The sequence below is a fragment of the Molossus molossus genome, unplaced genomic scaffold (assembly GCF_014108415.1).
Source record: "Molossus molossus isolate mMolMol1 unplaced genomic scaffold, mMolMol1.p scaffold_m16_p_7, whole genome shotgun sequence".
NCBI classification, from domain to species: Eukaryota; Metazoa; Chordata; class Mammalia; order Chiroptera; family Molossidae; genus Molossus; species Molossus molossus.
Window position 1 is genome coordinate 46,932,379 of NW_023425401.1, and position 22,534 is coordinate 46,954,912.

Genomic DNA, 22,534 nt, shown 5'->3' on the forward strand with positions numbered 1-22,534 from the left:
AAACATCCATCTGCTGCCTCCTGCATGCCCCTACCCTTGGAATTGAACCCGAAATCCAGGCATGTGCCCTGGCCAAGAATTGAACCAGCAACCTTTCAGTGCACACTGGCCAGAGCTGGGCTGGTAAAAGCCAGAGTTGGTAAAAGCAAGAAAAACAGAAACTTTAGTATATTACAGAGCAGTATTAATTTTTGTAGTGCTATAAATTATAAATATATTTTGTCCTCATAGATTACTTAGCACATTTAAAGCATGAAGCTATTCAAAGTAATCATTTTAGAAGAGTATCTTGTGAAATACTAGTATAAGTAGCCCTGATTGAATGAATTGATCACATAGCTTTCACAACTTGTCTAACTTGGGAATAATTAAAGGAGTCAAAATTGTTTTTTTTTTTGTGGATGTCTAAACAGTTAGTGTGAAGTAAGGCATTTACAAAATTAATTTAGAAATACTTTTGGTGAATATTGTAAAACTATGTGCAAAGCTCTAATGTAACTTCCAGACTTATTTCTTAGTGATTATTTATAACAAATATATTTTATATAATTATTAATTTATTCCTTTCCCCAAGCTTCTATATTTCTTCATGTAGCCAACTTCCACATCTGTAATAAATATTTTTTGTTTTGCTCAATTTACTAAATCTTATGACCATTAGTTCTCTCATGACTCAGAGTCCTATGACATATACACATTTGAAATGTGATATGTGTGGTTATGCAGTTTGGGGATAATTAATTGTTCCCTTGGCTGAAAATTCAGAATCAAGTTTTTAATTTTTCAGTTATAGTTTACATTCAGTGTTATTTTGTATTAGTTTCAGGTGTACAGCATAGTGGTTAGATAATCATATATTATACAATCAGATACAAATTTTTTTTTTTTTTCAGATTCAAATTTGAATAGATTCTTTTTGGGTGTAAAAAAATAATTTGAAATGGAATCATGCTATCACAAAATGTCTTCATTTATCTAGAAAATCGTCAATAATTTATGAAAAAAAATTTTTCCTTTTTCTTTTATTTTTACATGCTTAGAGAAAGGAAGGTAGAGACAGAGAGAAAGATCCATGTGAGAGAGAAATATTGATCATCAATTGGTTGCCTTCCATTATGCTCCCTGACTAGGGATCAAACCTGCAACTCAGGCATGTGCCCTGAATGGGAATTGAACCGGCAATTGTTTGGCACACTGGACAATGTGCTCAACCAACTGAGCCATTATGACACATTATGAAAATTTTTTATTTTCTTTTCCAAATTTTCACTAGTTTCTAATGTTAAAAAATATTTCCTTATAGTGTTTTATTTTTACTTTTGCTTTTGTCTATTTATGTTTCATTTTTCTTCACTGATTCTTTATAAAACCAATTCAATTCATAAACAACATGTGCTAATTAATTAACTATGCAAGACATTAGATGCTATGGACTGACTGTGTCTTTCAAATATTTATGTTAAAACCTTAATCCCCAGTGTGATGGTATTTGGATATGGGGTCTTGGGGAGGTCATTAGGCTTAGATGAGGTCATGAAGGCAAAGCCCCTGTGATAGAATTAATGCCCTTATAAGATGATGAGACCTGAGCTCGCTCACTCTGCAAGAAGAGAGTTGTGTGTAAACCAGGACCTCACCAATAACCTAACCATGCTGACACCCTGATCTCAGACTTCCAGGCTCCAGAACTGTGAGAAATGAACTACTGTTCCAGCTACCTAGTCTATGGTAATATGTTACAGCAGCCTTTACTGACTAAAATACTAGGGTTTAGTTTCTGTCTGTCTGTCTGTCTGTCTGTCTCTCTCTCTCTCTCTCTCTCTCAAGTTGTGCATATTGTCTGCACAGAGGAGTGAGGCATGCACTAAGTTCACATGAAGCTTATAATCTAGTGAGCAGAAACCAGAAGGAGGAAGAGGAGGAGGAGGAGAAAAGAATGTATATTTCCAGCTTAGGGAGTTATTTTATACTTGAGGAACAAGGTGAATTTCTTTTAAAATACTTTTAATATTTATTATCAAAATTTCAAAATTACAGAGAATGGTAAAACCCATACACAAAATCCCTATGCTCAACTATTATTAACTTTTACCATATTTGTTTCAAAAATTTAGATTTTGGGGGTGACGACTGGCTCCCATTTCTGAGGGGTTCCTGCTTGTCAGGTTCTAGCTCATGCTTTCTGGCTAGACCTATGATCATCCCTGTGATAAAACATTTACCGAATGTTTTATCAAGTACCTTCCTCATCCCTGATGTGTAATCCTTCAACATGAGCCTGCTACTCCAGCTAAGATATAACCAACAATGAATAGTAGGAAGATATGTGCTGATTAGAATGCTCACTTGTGTAGTGTGGAGGATAAGACAAAAATGGGGTTTGGGAGTAAACTGAAGAATTCACACGAGGCTGTGTTATGCAAGACCGGGAATTACAGTTACTGGAACAGTGAAGAAATATATGGCCCTGAAGATAAAAAGTGATAAAGAATATGCATCTACTTTACGGAATCTTTGTAATTAAGTTGATAAGGGAAGTACTTACTATGCAAATAAATTATGTCAGCAATGTATCCAGGTCTTGCTACTCATGATTCAGCAGACAAAACAACTTCGTAGGATAATGAAGACACTTGGAGAGGACCTACATTCTAGACCTTTATATAGTCTCACCCATGACAATCAAAGACACGGAGCAGGTGAAGAAGGTTATATAGATGTTCAATAGCAGAGAGAGGTAGAGATGATCAAGGTTACAAAGACATAAGTAGAGAAATTAAAATCCAGCGATACCCAATTAATAAAAGAAATGAATTCTTCAAAAGATAAATAAAAATAATCTTTAGCTAAAGGGAAAGAAACTTTACTACAAAGCCACAATGACACTTCATATGTTGCATAATTAATAGGTATTGGCATTGAAAAGGGCACAGTTTCATTAGAATCAGTATTATGACACCACACTTTCTCTGCTTATGAACTCCTTACAAAAGATGCAAGAAGAAATGATACAAACATTAAAAGGCATATTTGATGAATACAGTTAGATAACTAATCTTGTTATGGAGTAAATAGTGAATGTCCATAAAGAGATTCATATATCACTTGAGCAGGTAAACCATAACACAAAATACATTAATTTCATAGATGTTCACAGAACATCAGCTGCTAAAGAGCAAGGCATTTAGTTTGATACTTCCTTACTAGAATAAAATGAAAATCTTTAGGCAAATAAAATTATGTGGAATAATTTAACAGCAGAAAGTTTGCAAGTAATGTTGAAAACTTTAGCACAGAAACTTATGCAGACACAGCAGATGCTTTTAAACAAGGAGGAATGAGGCTGTCCTGGTACTACAGAAAAGAACTGACAAATCTTCTAAGCGCTATGAAAAGAAGTCTGGTGTATTTCTTCGTCACCTTCTTCTCCTCCCCCTCCCTCTCCCCCTCCTCCCTCCTCCTTCTTCCTTCCTCCTCCTCCTCCTTCCTCCTCCTCCTCCTCCTCCTCCTCCTCCTTCTTCTTCTTCTTCATCCTCACCCAAGGGGGAGGGAGGGAGAGAGAGAGAGAGAGAGAAAGAGATGCCTTCCATGTGGGCCCACAACCTAGGTATGTGCCCTAACCAGGAAATGAACCTGCAACTTTTTGGTTTATGGGCAATGCTCCAACCAACTGAACCACACCAGCCAGGGGTGATAAGCCAGAAACAGACACTTGAAGAGCTAAACAGCCAATGCAGCAGCTGAGATGCACTGAGGCAAAATTTATAGCACAGAAAGAATTACTAGACCAAAAAGTGCAAGAGAAGGATGAAAAGAGCCGCCTCTGGTAATAAATTATGAAGATACGTGATCAGTTATATCTATGGAAAGGAAAGAGAGGCCATCTACATTTGAGTCTATTCATCATTCAATTTCTGGAATAACTGCATCTCCAAAATCTGCACTGGGCTCTTGAACATTCTGATACGAACCCCATAAGTTAGAAGCCTGTGGCAGCACAGGAGTGGTATCATGGTGCAATTCATAGAATAGAAGCACACGATCTGTTAAAACAAGGAGACTTCTTGGTGCGAGAGAGCCATGGGAAACCTGGTAAATATGTCCTTACTGTATCTTCTGTTGAACAAAGGAGACACTATCATATAATATGCTGATAATATATATCGATTTGAAAGCACTTGTTTTTCAAACATCCCTCAACATATAGACTGTCACTACACAACAAAACAGGTCATCACTAATAAATCAAGTGTAGTTCTGCTGAATCCTTGTCCTAAGGATAAGAAATGGGTTCTCAATCATGAAGATGTCACATTGTGAGAATTATTGGGCAAAGGAAATTTTGGTGAAGTATTTGAGGGCATATTAAAGGATAAAACTGCTGTTGCTATTAAATCATATGAAAAAAATATTCCTAAGGAGCTAAATATAAAATGTTTACAAGAATCCAAAATTCTCAAGCAATATGATCATCCCAATATTGTCAAACTTAAAAGGGTTTACACACAAAGACAGTCTATCTACATCATTATGGAACTGATTCCAGGATACCGGAACAGTGTCATGTCACTTTGTAGGAAGTACTACATATGTGGCATGCCTTTTATGTTTTCATCCAAATTCTTGATATTGAAAAAGAGAGGAATGAGCATGAAATTCTAAGTGATACCCTGGATAACTTTCTGACAGATCTCTATCAAATCTTAAAGAAAGATTCAATGGCTACCTTTGTTCAGCCTACAAATTAACTTAACTATAATTCTGTCCAACTCACTTTATCTCCAGTTTAACCAAAGGATTATAATCATGAGTCAAAGTGCTTGGCTGAAATGTTGTTGCATTATATTTATGGTATTCCCCCTGATCTACATGTTTTGTTTTTAGTATTTTTTTTTTTATTATGATTGATTTTTTAGAGAGAGAGGAAGGGAGAGATAGAAACATGGATGAGAGAGAAACATGGATCGGCTGCTTCCTGCATGCCCCCTGCCGGGGATCAAGCCCGAAACCCAGGCTTATGCCCTGACTGGGAATCAAACCATCACGTCTCGGTCCATGGGACAATGCTCAATCCACTGAGCCACACCATCTGGGCTGATTTATCATTTTTATTGTATGAAAAATCTGATAATCTTTTTTTTTAATCCTCACCCAAGAATATTTTTCTATTTATCTTCAGAGAGAATGGGAAGGAGAGACAGAGAGAAACATTGATGTGAGAGGAATACATCAACTGGCCGCCTCCTGCATGACCCCAACCAGGACTGGGATGAACCTCAACTGAGGTACATGCCCTTGGCCAGAATCAAACCTGAGACTCACTGGTACGCAGGCCGTTGCTCTACTGCTGAGCCAAACCAGCCAGGGAAAATCTGGTAATCTTTGTATTAAAGTGTAATGATAGGGAAACATTTAGGCTTAGATTATGGAAAAGTTCGGGTGGACATTTCAGTTAAAAAAAACTTCATAGGGAAAGGCACTGGGTAAGGCCGTTCAGGGATTGTTTAGAAATGACATTTAAAAGGATGAGGGATGAAGGAAAACCAAAGTTATCATATTATTTATATCTGGCTATATAAACACCAAGCTCAAGAACACATATACATAAAGGGATGATAGGAATAAAAGGGATATAATGACTTTTGTGTAAAACAATACACTGTGTGCTCTTATCTATGTTATTTAATATGAGATGTTCTGAATTTTTCTCTAGATACCAGAGATTTCTTTTCAGAGTGCTATTTGGAAAAAAATTCTATCATATTGGGTTGAATGGCTTTCAAGGAAAAAAGAATGAAAACAGGGAGGGCAGTTTAGGTGGCTAGGTATGATAGCTACATGACTACTAATGAAACAATGTTGAGCACAGGGTGTGGAAAAGAACAAGAAGCTGTCAGTATTTTATAAATTAACTTGCAAGGATGTGGCAACTGACTTGATATGGATCACGAGGGGAAAGGAAGAGTCACACTGGAGAAGGGAATGAATACTTACCGCATCAAGCACAATGCTAAGTATTTTACTTAAAATTGTTTCATTGTAATGCTTATCAACCTCAAAGTCAAATATAATGGATTTTCCTATTTTTACTTCTTTAAACTTTTTTTTTTCTTTATTGATTTTAGAGAGAGAGGAAGTGAGAGGGAGAGAGAGATAGAAACATCAATGAGAGAGAACATCAATTGGCTGCCTACTGCATGCCCCCCCCTGAGAATCGGGTCCACAACCTGGGCATGTGTCCTGACTGGGAATCAAACCAGTGACCTCTTGGTGCATGGGTTGACACTCAACCACTGAGCCACACCAGCCGAACTATGGATTTTCCTATTTTAAAACAGAGGAAACTAAGGGAGAAGAGAGAACACGCTAATAAAGCAAACAAACAAACAAACTTACAAGCAGAAGACAGTGTTGCAAGTCTAAACCTGTGTAAGTCTATAATCTCTCATTTTTTACAGTGCCTCCCTAAAATGCATTTAAAAGTAGAAGGTTTTGAGTCTGAGTGAATGAATAAAAGATGATGCTATTAATAATAACAAGAGGAAAACCTGGACATGAAGAATGATAATGAGTTTGGTTTGGAAAGTAAAAGTCTGCTGCCCTTCAATACTCCTCCTCTTCTTCCATAGTAAATGGCCTTCTAATTTTTAACTGATATTGAGCTGTCAAAAATAAAGAACATATTTTCCAGCTTCCCTTACGAACAGGTGTTGACAAATGACAAAATTCTGGCCAGTAGGAAGTAAGGCAAATGCTAAATTCGGTGTCCCCGGAATGTCATTAAGGAACCAAGTTATGTTTTTCTTCCATACCTTCTCCTGATAGATGGAAGTCAGAGGTCATGGCTGAAGTCTCAGCAGAAATTCTGAAAGATTTATCTTTAGTACCATGAGAATGGAAGCCACAACCAGAGAATAAGATAAAAGTAGCTGGATCTTTGCCATTGTTAAATGGGAGGATAAACTTTTAAAAATTATGATAACACTAGAATTTCTACCATGGGAAGTATAATCTCATCTTACCAGATATCAATATGCTGATTTTGATTTTTCTTTCTTAAACATTTTTTTATATATTGTAGAAAAGTAAAATAAATATCTTCAATGTATAAATTAAATTTTTTATTTATGTTATTCTTATGCATAATCTTAGATATGTTGAGTTATGATTTTTAGTCATAAGGATTATATATGAAATATCTAGAATATACAATGAAAGCATTTTGTGTAGCTGAAAAGAACTTAGAGGTCGGATATAATTTAGGATTGAATCTCACCTATGCCCTATATTAGCTGTATATCTATGGAAATTTTCTCAATCTCTCTGAAAATCATTTTACTCATCTATAAAATAAATATAATATTTGCCTCGAAAATTTCTGTGTAGATAAAATGAGCTAATATATAGAAAATGGTGAATACATTTTGGTTATCCTTTAGCTTATGGGCAATGCCTGGCACACCAAAGGTGGCATTTATTGAATGAATTCCAATCTTAAAGATGTAAACCCCAAATAAAAACACTTAAGGTATTGTTCAAGACTGTATTGTGAAAACTCTGGTCATCCCAGAAAGATAGCATCCCAGGAGGAAGACACCAGCTCAGCCACCACCTCCTCTAGCTCCACCACCAGTGAGGCAGGGAAAACCAAAGGGAAAGGCAGGTCCAGAGAGTCAGCCCTGGAACAACTGAAGAAGTGCTTATTGTAATTAAAAATTCACATCAAATCAATGTCCTAATGTAGGAGCTTGAGAAGAAATCAGCTGTAGCAGATAACCATGAATTGCTCAGTCTTGCTAGCAATAATCATTTGGGAAAGAATCTCCAGTTGCTAATGGACAGAGTACATGAAATGAGCCAAGATATAGTTAACTGTAACACACACACGAGGAACATGAGTGAACAGCAGTAGCAGAAACACCAGTATCAGCAGCATCTCCAGCAGGAGCATGTGTAGTGCCAGGGTCCAGGAGAACCCCCACTTCCTGAGGAGGATCAGCCCATACTCTTTAAACCACCCCAGCCTCCAGCCAGGATGGATTCTCTGCTCAGTGCAGGCCAGGTTAATACTTACCACCAGAACATTAGCGAATTCACTGTCCAAAAATTAGGCAAACTCTTCATGGCCCAGGCTCTTCAAGAATACAACTAAAAGGAGTTTCCAGAAAAGGACTTAACATGTACTTTTGCAGTCACATTGGATCAACTCTTGGAAGAAATACATTTACATGTTGAAAGTCTTTCTAGCAAATAATAAAATATAAATTTATGAAAAGAGAGCCTGAGTAGCTATCATCATTTTTTCCCCTCAGAGTTGAATATAACTTGGTGGCTCTGTATCTTTTGATTAATATTTTTATGAATGGAAACACGTCATAGAGAAGTAAGCTTCTCTGGATGAAGAAGGACTTAAATTTGCATGTAATCCCTCAAAATTTACACATAGTACTTAGACAATACAAAAGTAACATAAACCATTTGATTTTATAACATATCTCTTAATTCTGATTCTTAGTTGAACTTCAGTGAACTACTCATATAAATTTATAATACTGTAACATTTAAAAAGCAGTAGAAATTTTGAGCTAAAGATGCTAATATTATAATTGTTTAGATAACTATAATAAATATTACTACTAATAAATGTATTAATATAATAATAGTCAGAAATCTTAAATGAAATATAAATGTTTCTGGAATCAGCAATGAGTTTTATATGAAGCATCTTCTTTAGTTATCAAATGACCATGTTTGATTTCCAAGAAAACTGTGGAAAAATATGTGATTCTTCAGTATGAGCTATTAAACACCTATCCTGTTCTTATGGGGCTTTGGCTTATTCCAAGTTATTTCTCTATATAATCAATAAATTTATAATGTACAATAAATAATGGAAAAAGATGGGTCTATAGTCTGCATGTTGGGGAGAATTTTGATGTGGGAGAAGAAGAGTTAAAAATCAAAAGCAAAAATGAAAATGAGTTAGTAAGGAATGACACCTCCACACTAGGAACTATAGATTGGATCTACTTTTGATATTTTGAGAGAGACAGTTAAAGATATGCATTGCTTTAAAGTATTATGATTACCAGAGTATGTCACTTTGAATGCGGTACTGAATGTTTAGTGAACTAGGTAGCACTTGGCATTTTGTTTTGGTTGCTTGGTTTCTGTAACATGGAAAGGTACCTAATAAGGGTTGGATTCTAATAATATGTAAAGAGATAAAAGAGATATTGAGGCTGGTAGACTCTTTGATTTAGTTATCTGAAAGTGTCATTCAAAGTGATATACATTTTTGGTATAGTATATTAGAAGCAGGAGCTCTGGAGCTAAGCAGAACATAATTCAATTTTGGGTAACTAATCTCAAACTGCTACATTTATATTATTTATGCATTTCTAATCTTTGGGAGAGGAAAAGTAAAAGAACTTATAGTAAGAGTTAAAAATATGATGATGCTGTAGGTATAGATATCATTCTTGAGGCTTGGAAATGGAATGTAGGCTCCTTTAGGTGGAGATCAGGTCTTGTTTATACCCCATTTTAGGACACAACTTAGCATATAGAATACACTCAGCAAATATTTATTAAATGAATAAAAATACAAGTGATACATTTAAATAGTCATCCGCATTATGCTGAAATAATATATCCTTTTCAGTTATATATACTATGAGTAAAAGTTCATATATGTGTGTGTATATATATGTATGTAATCTATAAATATAAAATCATGTAGATATGAATGAAAGATCACATAATTAGAGGTAGTGTAAAATTTGAACCTATGGAAATTATTTGACTTCAGAGACTACATACTTTTAAAAATATATGTTTTTAATTGATTTTTTTAGAGACAGGAGAAGGGAGAGAGAGAAACATGGAGAGAGAGAAACATGGATCAGTTGCCTCCTGCACACCCCCTACTGGGGATCTAGCTTGCAACCCGCATGAGCCCTGACTGGGAATCTAACTGGGACCTCTCAGTCCATGGGAGGATGCTCAATCCACTGAACCACATGGGCCAGGCAGAGACTACACTCTTAACCAGTATGTATATATTTATACCGTCTAAAGAGAAAATTATCAATTATGTGTTTACTGCCTTTTAATATAAAAATAATTCACTTTTAACAAAATGTTTACTTTTTTTTTACTTTGTACCATCACATACATGCAGAGAATAAAGAAAATGATGTGTTGCCCTGGCCAGTTTGGCTCAGCGGTTAGAGCATCGACCTGCAGTCCAGAGAGACCCGGGTTCGGTTCCCGCTAAGGGCATGTACCTCGGTTGCAGTTTGTCCCCGACCCTGGTTGGTCGTGTGGGTGGCAGCCACTCGATGTGTCCCTTTCACGTCGATGTTTCTCTCTCTCTCTCCCTCCCACTCTATCTGTACAAAAAATGGAAAAATGTCCTTGAGTGAGGATAAAAAAAAAAAGAAAAAGAAAATGATGTGTCTTTCTTGCTATTACACATATAACATTTATTTGTTTTTAGTATTTTAGTCTAAAGACAGTAGAGTATACCAATGAAGCTGGCTCACTATGAATGTGTTCAGGTTAAATTATATTCCTACTTGCTCCTTTTTAAAATAAAGCAGAAATCTGATTCCTAGTGCTATTCCATTATCTACATCTACACAAGCAAAAACAGACTTTAATATAGAACACAAATGTATCATTATACAAAATATAAAATCAGAATTATTTTTTCTCTACTTATTTTATTGGTTTGGAGCCATAGATTTGAACTCTGGATAAGTCTTTATTCTGTGAAACCTTTGGCAGGTTCCTTAGCACTTAGTCTGGATATCCTCCACAGTTCTGTCTTGTTCTGGACTCTATTCAAGATTGGCAGCCTTCTAAGTCACCTGATAAATTAGTTGGAACAGTATTCTCAAAGGTTATATATGCTGCTTCCAAAATTCAAATAGAATCAAATTGTGTATCTCTTTCTTAGAGGTAGCAGGGTATAGCCTGTCCGTTATCTGAAAGGGAATACCCTAAAATCAACATACCACTGGACTCCTAAGACTTTCTCTGATCTGGCTTATGAATCTTTGTAGGTTCATCTTCCACCCTCTAGCTCAAATGTTTCTAACTAGACCATTAGGAGTAGTTGTGCTTGATACCAGTTTCAATTTGCATGATGTCATGTTCTCTTTCTCTATGGAAAGGCAGTGACATTCTGCAGAATATGAAGATGAATAAGCAACCTGTATACTATATTGTATCAGAGACAGAGAGCAAGCAATTTAACACAGCTTTGGACCATGCCTATACATATTTGCTGCCTTTCCTATATAAAGGCAGGCTGGTTTTAAAATTATCTTTACTGATGGTGATTAAAAAAATATATATTTGCCAGATCAATAGATACATACTAAATACCAGATATTGCGCTGATGGGTTCAAGAAAAATAAATACACCCACATTGCAGCTGTAATCAGAGATACTTGGTTATATTTATGGTATTCTATTGTCATCCACATAGTTTTTGCAAGAGCCATTCAAAAGGATTAAATGGGAATATCATGGGAGCCATCACACTCATATCCTGGAGTCACTGAGGATGGCACTAATCTCTCCAATTCCACCCAGAATTTGGTGTTTCTTCTTATGTTTCAGGGCTGAGAAATTCCAGGGGCTTTCACTGGGTTCTCCTTATACTACCATGATGATTCTTCCTCCACATGTCAGTTAACCAATGTAAGGTTTTTCCACCTGCAAATGCACCTACCCCAATTAGGCTCTTGGGGATCAAGGAAATCACAGAGGGTCTTTAGATTTTTGCCCTAGGCTCTTTTATTACATGGTATACTTTAGCCATGTAATGGAGCCGTGTAATGGGGAGCCATGCGTGTTTTCAGGTCCCTGATATGAGTGTAACATTTTATCTTGAGGCACTGATAAGGTTTGGGCACTCTCCTTTCTTTTTTGTACATTTAGTATGGTAAATGTCCTCTTCGAGAAAGATTGGTAGGGTATTTTATTTTATTTTATTATTATTTATTTTTTTAATTCTAACTCGAGGACAATTTTGCATTTATCTTCAGATAGAGCAGGAGGGAGAGAGGAGTGAAGAGAGAGAGAGAGAAACATCGATGTGAGAGAAACACATCAGTTGACCCCAGTTGGGGCCGGGGACAAATTGCAACTAAGGTATGTGCCCTTAGTGGGAACCGAACCCAGGACCCTCTGGTCTGCAGGCCAATAGTCTAACCGCTGAGCCAAACTGGTCAGAGCTGGTGGGGTATTTTATTCTACGTGTTTGCTGAAGTGCTCTGGGGTTCTCCTTCATATGCAGTCACCTCTGAGTACAGGTCACTAAGTCCAGCCCCCACACCTAAAGGGAAGGAAGTCAAGATCTACCTTTTGAAGGGAGAAGTATCAAATAATCTGTGGAAATATTTCAATACCACTATAATGTATGATAGGAGAAAGAACATGTTAACCACAGAATTTTGTTTTATTTCAGGAAACATCCCAAAGACACTCTTTAATGCATACTCCATTTATCCTATTTACTCCTTTATTTTTCTTAGAATTGATGTGAATAATGAAAACAAAGTGAATTCCTAGCTCCGATTATCCTTAACTTTTTTGGCTGGATATTACATTTTTTTCTATGTTTAGGATAGATTATTTCCAGCTGAATCACTAGATTATTTCAAATGGAAAATAATCTATCCTTAGGAAATAGAGAGATAGAAGGCTAAATGATAAGTACTTTTATGTAAATAGGAAAGACAATTCCTGAAAAATTTCTTTAAGAGTTACTTAATATTTTTGATACTTATTTTCCCAATTGTAAAATGAAGTGATTGAACAAAATGATTTCTAAGTTCCATCAAACTTGAACATTTTAACATTATGTTAGTTTTATTTGCCTTACAAATCTCTACCTTCCTTCATGGAACTATGCTGGACTAAACAGTTTCAAAGATTGATGTCATCTACACCTACTGCCTTTCCCTTAGTATCCTCACTGTGTTCATGGCTGTGCATGAAATTTGAAAGAAAACATAAAAACATTCTGCCACCCTTCATTAAGAAGCAACTTCTTTCACCCTGGCCAGTTTAGCTTAGTGGTTAGAGCATTGGCTGGAGGACCAAAGAGTCGCAGGTCTGATTACAGTCAAGGGCATGTACCTTGGTTGCGGTTCTGTCCTGACCCTGGCTGGGGTCGGGGAGGCAACCAATCGATGTGTTTCTCTCACATTGATATCTCTCTCTCTCTCTTGCCCCACCCACTCTATCTGAAGATAAATGAAAAAGTATCCTTGAGTGAGGATTGAAAAAAAAAAAAAAAGCAACTTCTTTCAAGGTTAATTATTTAAAGGAAAGAATTGATACATTTTATCTTAATTGTTGAAGACTCTTTAACTCGGAAATGGCCATTTTAGTTCATGTATCTGGGAAACATTAGTTATGTAATGGGAAGTATATGTATCAGAATCTTATGCATATTTGGATCTGATAAAGCTGGCTGAATATTACTCTATTCAGGAAAACTTGTTCTCCAAGGCTAAGTTAAATAGATCTTCAAAGGCAAATATCCAGGGTTCATCATGATGTACCCTGTTCCTTCATATCCAACATCCAATCAATGCATCATCAACTACGCTGTACTTCATATGTATATTTATGTACTATTCTGCCTTTTCTTGTCATTACCAATGCCACCCTCTGTCGGTTCACCCCTATACCTCCCTAGCCTCTTACACTAGTCTCCTAACTTTTCTCCTTGCTTCTAATCTTTCCCCTACATTCCCCTGTTTAGAAATAGCTTCCCAAAACACACAGATAAAATCGAAACTCCTACCATGATATACAGCTTTATTTATCTGACCTGTGCTCCTCCCACCTCATCTTCTGCCTCCTCTCTTGCTCCATTCCCACACTAACAGCTTTAGTGTTTCTCTAATATGCCAAATCTTTTCTATCCTTTGGACCTTTGCATTTTGAGGTATCCTCTGCCTATAGATGGTCTCCCAGATCTTTCTGTGGATGATCTACTTAACATTCAGTTCATTTATCTAAAGAGGCCTTCCAAAGGGGCCATGTGGTTCTTCACCTTCAGGCACTCTGTCTCCTTTATCCCAATTTATTTTTTTATAGCATTTATTATTTTATGGTATCACATAAAGTATTTGCAAATATATGTTTATTTTTATTTTTTCTCTCTGTCTCTATCTTTTTGTCTCTCCATGTCTCTCTCTCTCTCTCTCTCTCTGTCTCTCTCTCTGTCTCTCTCTCTCTGTCTCTCTCTCTCTCTCTTTTCTTGGTACATGCCCCTAGCAGGAACTGAACCCGGGACTCTCTAGTCCACAGGCTGAGGCTCCAACCGCTGAGCCAAACAGGCCAGGGCTCCTCCTCTCTCTCTTTTCTTTCTTGCCCCTGTATGGAAGCAGAGGGCAGAGATTTTAACTCCCCACTTCATTGCTGTATTGCTGTTACTTAGCACTTAGTATAGTGCCTGAAAAATACTCATTTAAAAATATTTTTGTATTGAATTCTGCCTGTTTAATTACTTCTAATCCCTACTGCTGTGTTAGCAACTGCAGAGCAGGGACCATCTCTCCCCATTTTCTCCCAATACTGACTAGAGTGCTTGGCCAAAACAACCCGTTAAAAAGAAAAAAAGAGATAGAAGAAATAAATTGTTTTGCATTCAATGATGAGTCTTATTTGGATACTACTCCCTATGACATTTTTATGAAAAATTCTGAAAATTGAAATATTGGCTCCATGGGATTTTTAGGCTGTTGAGCACTTTAATAATTTAAAAAATGACAGTCAATTTCTAAAATTCAAAATGTATTTACATTTTATTTATACTGGTATCTTTGTAAGCATTTCTGGTTTTCTCGTTTTTAATCCATCAATGTCCTATATAACCACTGGACACACTGTATTAGAAATAAGGACACCTCCAAATCCTATTAAATAACCATATAAATTTGGCAAGTGATTGAATCCTAGGATATTCCATTTACTGTGTTCATAGGTTGAAAAGAATTATGTACATGATCTCCAAAATGCTGTTATTCTTGTCAAACCATATTTTTTATGTCATAACTATCACGTAGTCTTTCTAATGTTCTCTCCTTAATTCCAAATGTATAAAAGAAACTGAAAACTGTCATTTGGAGCATTTGAGATCTTGTTTCCTGAAATTGTCATCAATTTGGCTCAAATTAATTCAAATAAATGCTTATACAAATTTTCTGGAATATCTCCAGTCAAAAAGGTTAATGATAAAAGCTAGTTTATGTACATTACTTGATTTCCCACAGCAATCCTGATGAAGACAGCAATTTTCACTTTTCTTTTTTTTTCACTTTTCATTTTTATTACAGAAAAAGAAATGCAAAAAGAGCCTAGTGTGTCTTTGTGTCTTGCTTAATAGAGTCAGAAGAAGCAAGAGAGCCCATTTGGATGGATGTAGGCCTTTGGCAGAAGGTGTATCATGTGATTGTCCTGAGGCTAGGCCTCCTGATAGGTCTCATGCTTATCTAAGATCCACAGTCAGGGTGGGGTGAATATGTAGATGGAATAGGGAATTATAGTAGTTATACTCAGTGCTGATGACATATACAGATGTGAAATAGAGGGTATAAATTATTTATATGTCAATGGAGGGGTGAGTTCCTAGATGGGACAGACATACCAAAGAGTAAGCGAGATCTTACTGATAGATACCAGTTTTTTGGCTTGCTCTCTCATGCGTAGCTCTAATAGAGGCTCCCTTCACCCAGTGCCACAAGAAACACTCATTTAAACTTTGAATGGTTTTCATTGCATTAAATTAAATGTTCTAAGTGAGGTGGCCTATGTAAGCAATTGGTTCTCTGGCACAAACAATATTCTTATATTAGGCACAAGAAGTATTAGGGGGTATGCACAACAGCTGCCCAGGGCCCAATTAGAAACCAAGTTCAGGCTCTGGCCAGGTAGCTCAAGGTCATACAAAAAGAATGGCTGAGATGGGATTTATTAAACAAAGAACTTGAAATCCAGAGGTGAATTTAAGTTGGTTTGAATGCATTACATTACTTCTTTTGTTGGGCTTTCAACATCAATTATTCTATAATTCTATTGAGTGTTTTGTGTAATTAAGACTAAGTTTTGTTACTGAATTGAGCTCCCAGAGGCCCTTTATTTTCCAAGGAGTAACTTATGTAGTAACAGTTCAAGTTGGAACACTTCAAACATTGTCTGATAGGATTTATTGCTCATAATGACCATCAATGAGTATTTGTTGTATGAAGAGACTTTAGTAATAATCTTCATATTGAAAAACACAATGCAAATATGCTTGCTACTTTGATATTCTATCAATAATGTTTTAATGTGTAAGAGTCTTTAGTTTCCAGGATTTATTCCTACTCACCCTTTTAGACGCAATTGTTACTTCCTAGAATAAGCCCTCCTATGCTCCCTAAAATGGCGATATTCTAGTTTTTAGTGCTCCCTGTGCATATCTCTGTACCTGCACTCATCATATCACCTGGTATTAGTGCTGTTCTGTGTCTCTACCTGACTTCTTTATCAGACTATGAATTTCTTAAGGGCTGGGAATATATATTATACCTCTCCATGACAGGAATATAGAATGTACTAAATATTTATTTCTGGAATAAATGAATAAATGAAGATATTGTTTGTTTTGCTAGTGATTATCTTAATGAAAGAACAAATGTACTGTGTAGAACTTATAACACTGAAGATAAGGTCATCACTTCTACATTTTAATGTAGTTATCTATCTAGGCCCTAACATTTCTAGCAAACAGCTTTTCTGGATACCAAATTTATTCTAACTGTTTGGGGAGGTAATTTGTAAAAATATGAAATTCTTAGAACATACTTTCTGAGAATTTGTAGCTGTTTATTGCAGTTAACTCCCTTGAATTTTTCATTTTAAGAACAAAAAACTGAGGTGATAATATATGATCTACAGCGTTTGAAAGTTTCTCCTCATCAAATAGCAAAGTTAAAGTCATTTATGATGGATATAGCCAAACAAAATAAACTTACAGATAAAAATAAAATCACGTTTAAGTTCTCCAAATTAATAGCAGAAAAACTTCTGCCATCTGTGAAAAATATTAAATTTCTTAAAACAACCGAGTTCCATTAAAATAGAAAGCATTCCAAAAAGTGTGGGTCTTTGAATAGAATGGGTTAAAATCATTAAAATATGAGGGATAGCTAAAACTCAAATGGTGACTGGATCTCTTGGTTAACAGAAATTAAATAAAATCAATTTAAACTATATATAATTAATTTGACCCCTTCAAATCAGAGATACATAATTTGGAATGTCTTATTGAAAACTGAGGGCTTGCTCAGATGCCTTTCCCGAGGTTCCTGGAGATGGTCATGACAGAAACGCACCAAGAATTTGAGTCTCCTCATTGTTCTTTTTAGACATAAACACAATTCAGACTTTAGGTACGTGATTTTCATAAAACACGTCTTGTTTTCTTTCATCCTGAACCTATTTCTTTCTCAGTTCTCTCATTGCATTATTATTCTCCATTTTTCTCTGTCCTTCCCTCTATTTCCCAGGAAACTCTTACACCTTGGCTTTGTCTTTGTATATGTTGCTCTATCATCTTAAATAAACTCAGTCAGAGATTCCCAGAGTAATCTCTGCTGTAAGCATGTTGGCCAAGGTGCCAGGAAGGCAGGGGCTGTGCCAGCACATTGCATAAGTGCCCTGGTCATGTAATCAGACACTGTGACATGGGACAGAGTGTGCAGGGGGAGCCAACACAGTAAGACAGAGTAAAAGGGAAAAGGAGAAAACGACAGAATTACTGCCACAGTGCACTGGAAGCGGAACAGGCTGTTAGGTTCTACAACCACACTGTTTACTCTTTATAACCATAAGGTTTACTAATAGAAAGACTTTTAAATAAAATCCAGAATCTAATTATGTAGAAATGTATTAGGCCACTTGACCCATGATCAAAGACAATAAATAGATATTCCCTTCACAGCTCAGAATATGTCATCTCCCTTGGCGGAGCTGGGATACGCAAAGCTGTGGTGGAGGCCTGGTTCACTCTCTAAAATTGTTTGTACCTCATTTTTCTATAAAATTTATTGCAGGTTTTTGTTCCAAGGGATTATAGGAGAATTGGGAAACATTGTAGAATATAGTTTTATGCCCTCTTGTTTTGAACAAGCAATCTTGTTTAAATTAAAAAAAAATTTTTTTTTTCAAATTGTTTAAAAAATTAGAAAGGAAAGGGATTTTATTCATATTGCATTTTCTCATTGTAGGCACCACCATTTTTGCTCACCTCAAACAGCTGCATTATAATACTTTTGAATACTTGGCAAAAAATAGGTAATCTGCACACTCTGGTTTTATATACAGCAAAGGTTAGAAAATGATGGTGGTAAGGGATGCTTAAGGAAGGCACTGATGTCTCTATCTATCCCTTGTCAAAGAACCTCAAGGTGATATTTATTCAAAACATGTTATTCAACTCCTGCTGTTAAAGTCCTTACTATCTCCAGCTATCTGTACCCACGATTTTTAAAATAGCTTTTATACTACGAAAGTAACACTCTGGTAGTGGGTGTATAAGAGCCCATCTAGATGGAGGAGAAGAATTCGGGATATGAGCTCATTCTGTTTACTAATGTAATCCCATTTCATTTATAGGATCTCCCAGGTGGAAGAAAACTGTCCTTAAGTCATTCAGCTCTTTCTTTCAATCAAACTTCTTGGGCTTGAAATAGATTTTCTTCCAAGTTGTATAGTTGGTAGAATGATGTGGGGAAGAAGGTACAAGATGGAAAAAAGGGATCACAGGCTATGAAGGCAATGATTTGACGTGTTGTTTCTTGTAATTCCTTAAGGAATCCTCAATTGTGTGATAAACTCTGCCCAAACTAAATGGATACTAATTTCAAACAGAATTAATACTCATAAAGTAATTGTAAAAACAATAGAAAGACTATTGTTAATGAGGCAATACTGGTTTTATTTCTTCTTCTAATATAAATGAACACATGTTTTTATTTGTTACACCCTTGCATAAACTAAGAATATAACTATAACTCTGGCAGGTAGTATAAAGTGATATTTCCTTGAAAAAAATTCAAATGATAGCTTTCATATTGTTTTTTTTTTGTCATGACTTTTTATTTTGAAAAATTAATATTTTGTTTTTTTTTCTGTATAGAGATAAAAATGTTCCTTAAATATAATTAGAGAAATAGTTAAAAGTAAAAATATATGTATATATTTTTTCTACTCTAATGGTATTTTCTTTTAATGAAACACTATTTCTTATTGCTTAAGAGTGACACTTAAACCCTGGCCGGTTTGGCTTAGTGGTTAGAGCATTGGCCTGCAGTCCAGAGAGACCTGGGTTCGGTACCCACTAAGGGCATGTACCTTGGTTGCAGTTTGTCCTCGGCCCTGGTTGGGTTGTGCGGGTGGCAGCCACTCGATGTGTCCCTTTCACGTCGATGTTTCTCTCTCTCTCTCTCTCTCTCCCTCCCACTCTAGCTGAACAAAAAATGGAAAAATGTCCTTGGATGAGGATAAAAAAATGAATAAATTAATTAAGTGACTTATTCATAATTTTAAAAAAGTGACAATTAAGATCAACTATTGTATCAAAAATTAAGAAACTCAATGTCATTACTTAGTATATAAAAGGAATGACAGAAACAAATAGCCATACTACAATCATTATGACAACTTAGTCCTCATTCATTTAGGCTTTGCTTCTATTGGATTCATACACTTTTTCCTTTTTTTAGTTGAAGGAGCATTTTTTTTTGATGCTCTAAATAGCTATTATTATAGCTCGTTTTAACCACTGTTCCTAGATATTATGATAGCAAATATCTACAGAGCATATAAAATGAAAATAAACCTTTCATTCTGATATCAGGTCTTTTGCTCTTCTCAATTTCAAATGTATATAGTAATGAGTCCACTGCCAAGTTTAGAATTCATATGCTCCACAAAGGCCTAGGATTCTGATACCTCGTGTTCATAGCTGAGAAAAGTGGTCCTTGATCTTGTATATTAGTTGAGGCAGCTGAATTTTGGGAAATCATTCAAGTGACAGTGTTTGGAAAATAAAGATTCATGGATGATCCATTAGAAATGAAATTTATTCATTGGCCATTGTGGACTGTAGTTACAAAGGTAAAAAGAGTCACAACTGGCTACCATTATGAGGAAGATCTTACAATAAAACTAAATGTTCCACTTGATGAGAGTAGTTACTCTAGCAGCAAAGGTAAAGAATAATAAATACCTGGTTCACAGATAGGATATCTTCCTCATTTTACATATTATCTGCACTACTATCTCTTTTTATATGAGAGCCTTGATGATAGTTAATGTATTGTCTGACTACTAAATAACAGTAAGGTGGAGTGTAGAGGAGGGAGCAGGAATAGTACAGGGTAGGTATAAACTGTTCACTGAGGGAACATGAGCCCTAAATTACTTGGAGACAAACTCAGTGTAGTGTAAAGACTAGGCATTTCTAATGGAGTCTCCTCTGATAGCTATGGAACCTTTAGGAAAGCATTTCACTTTTCTCATCTGCCATATATTCTACTTGAGTTAGCACTATTTTATTTAATTTTATTATTTTATTTTATTTTATTTTATTTTATTTTATTTTATTTTATTTTATTTTATTTTATTTTATTTTTGTTACAGATGTTTTCCCTTTTTTACCCCATTGACACCCTCCACCCCATCCCACCCACTCCACCCCTGGCTTTGTTGTCCATCAGTTATGTGTACATGCATATAAGTTCTGTGGTTTATCTCTTCCCTCCAACCACCACCCCTTCTTCTGAGGATTGTCACTCTGTAGCCTACTTCCATGTCTCTGGGTCTACACTATTCCTCAGACTGTTATGTTCATTATATTCCATATAGAAGTGAGATCATGTGGTATTTGTCATTTTCTGCTTGGCTTGTTTCACTTAGGATAATACTTTCCAGGTCCCTCCATGTTGTCTCAAAGGATAAGAGATCATTCTTTCTTACAGTTGCATAGTACTCCATTGTGTATATGTACCACTGCTTTTTTATCCATTAATCTACTGATGGACATTTGGGCTGTTTCCAGACATTAGCTATTGTAAATATTGCTGCTATGAAAATGGAGGTACATGTATTCTTTCTGATTGGTGTTTCAGGCTTCTTAGGGTATATTCCTAGAAGCAGAATCACTGGGTCAAATTGAAGTTCAATTTTTAATTTTTTGAGGTAACACCATAGTGTTTTCCATTGTGGCTGTACCATTCTGCATTCCCACCAGTAGTGTACGAGAGTCCTCTTATCTCCACACCATTGCCAACACTTGTTTGATGATTTATGATGGCGGCCATTCTGACAGGTGTGACCTGATACCTCATTGTTCTTTTAATTTGAATCTCTCTGATGATTAGTGATATTGAGCATTTCTTCATATGTCTCTTGGCCATTTGTATGTTCTGTTTGGAGAGGTGTCTATTTAGCTCCTCTGCCCATTTTTTAATTGGGGTTTTTTTCTCTTCCTTCTGTTGAGTTGTATGAGTACTCTATATATTTTGAAAATTAACCCCTTATCTGATATATCATTGGCAATGATGCTCTCCCATACAGTGGGTTGCCTTTCCATCTTGATGGCTGTTTCTTTTGCTGTGCAGAAACTATTTAGTTTGACGTAGTCCCATATGTTCATTTTTTCCTTTATTTCTGTTGCCTTAGGTGATGTATCAGTGAGAATTCTGCTGTGTATACTGTCCAAAATTTTGTTGCCTACATTTTCTTCTAGAATTTTTATGGATTCACGAGGCACATTTAAGTCCTTTATCTATTTTGAATTTATTCTTGTGTATGGTGTAAGTTGATGGTCTACATTTTTTTAATGTAGCTGTCTAATTTTCCCAACACCATTTATTAAAGAGGTTGTCTGTACTCTATTGTATGCTCTTGCCACCTTTGCCAAATATTAATTGAGCACAATGTTTTGGGTCCATTTCTGGGTTGTCTGTTCTGTTCCACTCGTCTATATGCCTGCTTCTGCCAGTAGCAGGCTGTTTTGATTACAGTAGCTTTGTAGTATAATCTGATATCTGATATTGTGATCCCACCTACGTTGTCCTTCTTTTTCAAGATTGCTTTGGCTATTTGGGGTCTTTTTTGGTTCCATATGAACTTTTGAAGTATTTGTTCTAGTTCTGCAAAATATGTCATTGGTATTTTGATGGGGATTGCATGGAATCTGTAGATTGCTTTGGGTAATATGGACATTTTAATGATGTTCATTCTTCCAATCCATGAACAAGGTATGTGCTTCCACTTTTTAATATCTTCCTCTATTTCTTTTTTCAATGTCCTGTAGTTTTCTGCAAATAGGTCCTTTGTTTCTTTGGTTAAATTTATTCCTAGGTACCCTAATTTTTTTGCCGCAATGGTAAATGGGATTGTTTTTTCAGTTTCTCTTTCTGTGAGTTCATTATTGGTGTATAAGAATGTCATTGG

The 22,534-nt window shown here is 35.9% G+C and overlaps 1 protein-coding gene and 1 pseudogene across 8 annotated transcripts in view; both read left to right on the plus strand.

Annotated features, from left to right (window-relative positions):
- The window catches only part of CD36 (CD36 molecule), a 214,882-nt gene that overhangs the window by 78,663 nt on the left and 113,685 nt on the right, over positions 1 to 22,534 (plus strand). The window lies entirely within an intron of this gene.
- LOC118619623 lies at positions 1,956 to 4,662 on the plus strand (annotated as a pseudogene).